This window comes from Macrobrachium rosenbergii, chromosome 18 (assembly GCF_040412425.1).
Source record: "Macrobrachium rosenbergii isolate ZJJX-2024 chromosome 18, ASM4041242v1, whole genome shotgun sequence".
Classification (NCBI taxonomy): domain Eukaryota; kingdom Metazoa; phylum Arthropoda; class Malacostraca; order Decapoda; family Palaemonidae; genus Macrobrachium; species Macrobrachium rosenbergii.
The window spans coordinates 22,174,422-22,182,385 of NC_089758.1; positions in this window are offsets into that span (position 1 = coordinate 22,174,422).

Consider the following 7,964-nt stretch of genomic DNA (forward strand, 5'->3'; position numbering starts at 1 on the left):
GTGGTATATCTCCTACAAACTTGATCTCCATTCTCCCAACTTACTGGGTATATGCCCTTTGTGGTTTCCCATCTCCTCCAAACTTGATATGGTTTTTGTCTCCATTCTCCCAGCTTACTGGGAATATGTCCTCTGTAGTATCCATCTCCTACAAACTTGATATGGTTTTTGTCTCCATTCTCCCAACTTACTGGGTATGTGCCCTTTGTGGTTTCCATCTCCTACAAACTTGATATGGTTTTTGTCTCCATTCTCCCAGCTTACTGGGTATATGTGCTCTGTGGTATCCCATCTCCTACAAACTTGATATGGTTTTTGTCTCCATCCCCATCTTATATGTGCTCCCAAAAACTTGATATGGTTTTTGTCTCCATTCTCCCAACTTACTGGGAATATGTGCTCTGTGGTATCCCATCTCCTACAAACTTGATATGGTTTTTGTCTCCATTCTCCCAGCTTACTGGGTATATTTGTGGTTTCCCATCTCCTACAAACTTGATATGGTTTTTGTCTCCATTCTCCCAACTTACTGGGAATATCCTCTGTGGTATCTCTCCTACAAACTTGATATGGTTTTTGTCTCCATTCTCCCAACTTACTGGGTATATGCCCTTTGTGGTTTCCCATCTCCTACAAACTTGATATGGTTTTTGTCTCCATTCTCCCAACTTACTGGGTATGTGCCCTTTGTGGTATCCCATTTCCTACAAACTTGATATGGTTTTTGTCTCCATTCTCCCAACTTACTGGGAATATGTGCTCTGTGGTATCCCATCTCCTACAAACTTGATATGGTTTTTGTCTCCATTCTCCCAACTTACTGGGTATATGTCCTCTGTGGTATCCCATCTCCTACAAACTTGATATGGTTTTTGTCTCCATTCTCCCAACTTACTGGGTATATGTGCTCTGTGGTATCCCAAAAACTTGATATGGTTTTGTCTCCATTCTCCCAACTTACTGGGTATATGCCCTTTGTGGTATCCCATCTCCTACAAACTTGATATGGTTTTTGTCTCCATTCTCCCAACTTACTGGGAATATGTGCTTTGTGGTATCCCATCTCCTCCAAACTTGATATGCTTTTTTTCTCCATTCTCCCAACTTACTGGATATATGTGCTCTGTGGTATCCCATCTCCTACAAACTTGATATGGTTTTTGTCTCCATTCTCCCAACTTACTTGGAATATGCCCTTTGTGGTATCCCATCTCCTTCAAATTTGATATGGTTTTTCTCCATTCTCCCAACTTACTGGGTATATGTGCTCCATGTGGTATCCCATCTCCTACAAACTTGATATGGTTTTTGTCTCCATTCTCCCAACTTACTGGGTATATGTCCTTTGTGGTATCCCATCTCTTACAAACTTGATATGGTTTTTTTTTCCATTCTCCCAGCTCACTGGGTATATGTCCTTTGTGGTATCCCATCTTCTTCAAACTTGATATGGTTTTTCTCCATTCTCCCAACTTACTGGGTATATGTCCTTTGTGGTATCCCATCTCCTCCAAACTTGATATGGTTTTTTGTCTCCATTCTCCCAACTTACTGGGAATATGTCCTCTGTGGTATCCCATCTCCTACAAACTTGACATGGTTTTTGTCTCCATTCTCCCAACTTACTGGGAATATTTTGTATCCATCTCCTACAAACTTGATATGGTTTTTGTCTCCATTCTCCCAACTTACTGGGTATATGTCCTTTGTGGTATCCCATCTCCTACAAACTTGATATGGTTTTGTTTCCATTCTCCCAACTTACTGGGTATATGTCCTTTGTGGTATCCCATCTTCTCCAAACCTGATATGGTTTTTGTCTCCATTCTCCCAGCTTACTGGGTATATGCCCTTTGTGGTATCCCATCTCCTACAAACTTGATATGGTTTTTGTTTCCATTCTCCCAACTTACTGGGTATATGTGCTCTGTGGTATCCCATCTCCTACAAACTTGATATGGTTTTTGTCTCCATTCTCCCAACTTACTGGGTATATGTGCTCTGTGGTATCCCATCTCCTACAAACTTGATATGGTTTTTGTCTCCATTCTCCCAACTTACTGGGTATATGTGCTCTGTCAAAAACTTGATATGGTTTTTGTCTCCATTCTCCCAACTTACTGGGTATATGTCCTTTGTGGTATCCCATCTCCTCCAAACTTGATATGGTTTTTGTCTCCATTCTCCCAGCTTACTGGGTATATGTGCTCTGTGGTATCCCATCTTCTCCAAACTTGATATGGTTTTTGTCTCCATTCTCCCAGCTTACTGGGTATATGCCCTTTGTGGTAGTTGATATGGTTTTTGTCTCCATTCTCCCAACTTACTGGGAATATGTGCTCTGTGGTATCCCATCTTCTCCAAACTTGATATGGTTTTTGTCTCCATTCTCCCAGCTTACTGGGTATATGTCCTTTGTGGTATCCCATCTTCTTCAAACTTGATATGGTTTTTGTCTCCATTCTCCCAGCTTACTGGGTATATGTCCTTTGTGGTATCCCATCTCCTCCAAACTTGATATGGTTTTTGTCTCCATTCTCCCAGCTTACTGGGTATATGTGCTCTGTGGTATCCCATCTCCTCCAAACTTGATTTGGTTTTTGTCTCCATTCTCCCAACTTACTGGGTATATGTGCTCTGTGGTAACCCATCTTCTTCAAACTTGATATGGTTTTTGTCTCCATTCTCCCAACTTACTGGGTATATGTCCTCTGCAGTATCCCATCTCCTCCAAACTTGATATGGTTTTTGTCTCCATCCTCCATGCTTACTGGGTATATGTCCTTTGTGATATCCTATCTTCTCCAAACACGGTATGGTTTTTTCTCCATTCTCCCAGCTTACTGTCAAATATAGGCCTGCTGATCATTATGATAAATACCTCCAATCTAGGCTCCAGTTCCTGTCCACTTCCAAGCTTCAAAACCATATGTAACAAGTGACCAATTAATGGTTGTGTATTCCTTTAATTTTGTTTTTCTGAAAAAAGTCTAGTCATAAATTGACCTTAATTTCCTCTTGTTGCTAAAATCTATATAGCCTTCTTGTCTTTGCTTTCTAAAGTTGTTGTTAAAAAGCATTTCAAAATTTTTAACATCCCCAGATTCCATATTTCGACACTTTATGTTCTCCAGTAGATTATCCTTCCTTGAGACCCCCAGTTTAGCTCTCAGGTTGACTAACTTCTGGCCTAACTTCTTTTGTATATTAGGTGCTATATGGCCTCCTCAGCCTCAGAGCCAGGTCATACTGCCCAAATTCATACAGTCATTCTTTTGTAAATTCTTCTAAAAGAAATAACTTTTTATCTGTGTCCCACAGACTCTTCACACACATCCACATTGTTAACAGATACCAATCTGTCATCTACTGTTTCACATAAAGGAAAGTGATTTCCATATGTAACCTGGCACATTTTTCATCAACACCAACCTAAGGGACAGTGTGGACAATATGAAACCCTTTAAAACATCAGTAACCTAAAATGAATTCTCTGGCACATGTTCATTACAGGTCTATACTTGTGTGTTAATGACTGGATTTTCAAAGGTTAATAGCATCTTAGGTAAATCAGATTGCTTTGAAATATATCTTAAGGCTATAAAGTTAAATTTCAGCCAACTGCTAAATATACGTATACCATATGGATATTTATGTTATAGCTTGCTGCCTTGGTTTTGTAATTAACTTTGTAGAATACATATAGTGTGGCTGCTAGTTAGGATTAGACATATTTCGTTTGCAGAATCTATTTCCTTTGAAAAATATCCAATAGTAATTACAAAACACAAACATGGTCGTGGTATGTGATGAGTGTTTCACTAAGGTTTTTCCTTATTAAATGGTTGTTTTTTTTTACCCAAATTCAAATACAGTATTCTTCTTACTGCTACAATCTCTAATAAACAGGAAAGTTTGTGAGACTTGTTACAAACAAACAAAAGCAAGTTTCAAAATTTTTTCCTGGATGGGTCTATCTTAATTTCTATATAATGTAGTAGCAAAATAATATTAGGCTATGCTTTCCTCTGCATACAACATGGGAGCTATATTTCTCTATACTGTAGTAGCAAAATAATATTAGGCTATGCTTTCCTCTGCATACAACATGGGAGCCATGTTTCTATATACTGTAGTAGCAAAATAATATTAGGCTATGCTTTCCTCTGCATACAACATGGGAGCCATAAACTTATGAGTTCTTGATCTAAATCTGTGGCTTGATTTCTTTGAGTCCTTGTTTTTCTCTTTTTCAACCTTTACCTACTTTTTTAAAGATTCAGTTCATAACCATAACAGGCCTTTAGTAGATATACATGGCTATTATTACCTCAACTCTGAATGGGGAGTTTGTTGATGGATGGTTTCTTGAAATGCTAGAAAGCTCTTGATGCTCAAATTATCCTATCATGGCTTCATTACTGGTAAACTCTTTGCAGTTAACTTGACAGTTCTGCAGCCACTTTAAGGACCTACAGAAGAAACTTCAACAACATCATTTTCAACTTCTTTACATACCCTGTGCCATTCATTTGGTCCTTGCATGCATATATTTACTTTATGGATAATGTAGCCTCTCCAGTACAACACATTTACCACCCTGTCATGACAGTCATTTCTAGGTCTCCTTCTTTCTCAAAGACTTCTGAGTTATATACCCTAATGATTACCATTCCTTCAACCATGCTTTTGCTTGACCAAGTCAGCTCAAATAATTTTTGCCCATCTTTTCTATTACATATTTGTCACATATTTATTTTCAAACCTCTTGGTCCTTCCTAATTCCAGACATACTTCATAAACAACTGTTGTATCAGTGTTCACTCTTTTTTCAGGATGATAAGTGTGATAAACTGTTTTTAACTTACAATTTTTTTTTTACTAAATACTTTTGAAATTGACGTCTATACTAATTATCTTGCTGATTCTTTGGAAAAGTTCAGTGGTTAGAAGAATTAGCCAATCACCTAAGAACCACATACTGTTTGCGTTGATCTTTACAAAGCATAACCAGTTAATACAAAATACTAACATAGGCCCAGCTTAATACACTATCTTTCATACTGCCTCAAGATGCCCCTGCTACAAAAACATGCCCTTAAGTTGATTTGTCTAACTATTACCTCACTCCATCCAATGCTCTTTCTGATGCTTCCTCTATTTGTAAGATTTATTTGGAAGTTTTCACAGATTAGAATGGCCTTTAGCATGGTCTCTTAAATTTAGAAACTTAGATACTGTAATACATCTGATCACTGGAATCTATTTAAATTATCAAAAGAAGCATAGAATTTCAATATACAAACGAAAACCATATGCATTTGGCAAATGTGTCAAGAAGGTCATTGTGAAAGTTAAAGTGTCTCCTGAAAACCTCATCTCTCTGACAATATTGATACAAGCCTATGAAAGACAAGAAGCATATACTGTACTATCAGTAGGCTAAATACATTATGGCAGTTTATATATTATTCTAGCTTACTACTATAAGGCAGACAACAAAAATGTGAACATTCCATATCCAGACAGACTGTGCCTTACTTAACGTTAGCTAATAGGACCTAATAGCTTATACTTAAAACCAAGGAGCTCTCTTTTCACACAAAATGAAAGATGAAAAAGCATTTACCTAAATAGACATATGTCACTGTACTCAGAACGCTTGTTTGAATTTAATTTCAAGGTACCATGGTATTCAAGAGTATTTTGGTAGATTTTGAGCTTAAAAAAGTATTGTATCTGTGCAACAGTGGTCCTTAAATTTCTTAGGAGGGGAGAAAATATAATTCAAAGTACTTATGAAGTAAATGGTCATTTGCCAGACAAAACCTGGAATAACTTGTTATTGGATTGATTTCTGTTGAAGTCTTAATGGAATGAGTTTGAATAGACAAATTACAACACCAAGATAAAACAATCAATCTTGAAACCATACAATATACTTTGTTCCCATAAACCCAGTTCTGATGTTCATGAATAACTGAATTCAAACATATGAAGTTTTTCATACTTACTTGCATCTCCATGTATGCAGTACAAATTTAAGAATGCATTCTATAACATAAGCTGAAAAACTATGTCATGGTTTCAGAATGCTTTATCTAAATGCACATTGGATAGCATAATTAGAGAGTAAAGTTGCTTTCTGATTATTAAAAGTTTTCCCACACATCTTAACTATTTTCCTCTTCTCTTTTCTCTTATTCAAATTCATTCTCCTTCACTGATTTAACAGTCTTGAAAGGCTGCTTTTGACTCACAAAGTGTACGGGCTGGATGCATCTACTTGTTTACTTAAGGATTTCTAGATCCCTTTATGGAATCTACTTATAATTAATATAAACTCTTGCTAGTTTACATATTGTTGTTACTGCATTTACTGTTCTCACCTTCTTTGTTGATTTGTAGTTCCATTTTATATTGAATAGGTTTTACACTTTAAGTTACTTCATGCACCACTCATTTTCAACCTAGCCATTCATCCCATCTCAGTAAGACAAAGTTAAAGGTACCACATTCAACCATGTGAGGCCTTTGGACATATGTTTTTGGCCTGTCCCATTTTTTCCAAATATGCCCTGATTTTTCTATCAGAATCTCTTGTTTCTGGACATAAGCCAAAGGCAGACTTCATCATTCGATGAGCCTGGAAAATCAGTGTTTCCAGTTTTTTTTATATCAGGGATATTGTGAATATGACAGCCATGAAATTTTTTGTCTTAAAGTTTTTAACAATTATCATAATGGATATGTTATTGGAATCTATTTGAATCTCAATAGCAAAGACTACATTTCATAAACTTTAAGAGTGATGTGATTGGTACAATCCCTCAATCAATCTCAAGACAGCTAATTTGGCAACTTAATTGTTAAACAGAGGCTGGCGTTGGGTAGATGGTGCAGATTTGCAAGGCAGGTCAGTTCTGGGATTCTGTCCATGTTCAGATTACCACCAGATGGCAAAGGACCCCACATATTTCTAAAGTATTGGTTTTTGTTCAAACCTGTTTCAAAGACATTGTCAAAGCTCATGTCTGAGCGTTACTAGAAAACTCTAAATGTGTGATAGAGGTTGTTGGTTCACCTTAAGCCAGCCCTATGCTAGCACGTGATCTTATACATATTCTTGGTGCCAAAATGGAAACACTTTGTCCCGAAACCTTATGCCAACTGGAAAATAGCAGGATGGGAGTGTACAGCCACAAAGATGTCTGAAATTAATGGTAACAAGATCCCGGCTGGATATCAAGAAAGACTCAATCACAGATTATGACTTGTTTTATCAAAAGGAAAGCTCAAAATCCAGACAGTTGAAAACCTCACCTTGATGATTCATGTAAACTGTGAGAACAGATTTTGTTTGTCATGTAGAGATGTGCCAAATTTGCCTTCTGTTAAAGAAACAGTTTAGGTGGAGAAAATGTATTTGAGTTTTCCCACTGTTTTTAAAAGATGTGTGGGATTCCTCCTCCAGAACTAATTACATCTCATAAATTTTGTTTTGAGAATAGCATTTTCCTCATGAATGGAGATTATGAAAGAGATCATGTTTCCAACGGCTGTACAATTGTTGGCTAATGCAACTTCATGCAAGTCTCCATCCTTCCAGTTCTCTGTGAGGTTACTGAAACAGTAAACTAAGGTTGTTGAAAAGTTGTACCTAGGCAGATCAATTTTAATGTGGTTTTTTAACTTGCTTAACCACAATGCTCTTGAATATAAACTTAGTAACACAGTTGTCTGGGACTTTCAGCTTTTTTAGCGACCAGTAATAGAGTTGTTGATTATGTTTTTTTATAGTGAGAGAAGAGCTATCATCTTTGAAGTTCATCAGCTTAATGCCTGGGGACCTTTGTTGCTCAAGTCTTGACTGGGGACATGATTGCTGGTCTTGAAAATAAGGTAACACAGTATGCAGACAATGCAATATTTGTTGTAGCTATTTGCTTCAGTCAAATGCAAAA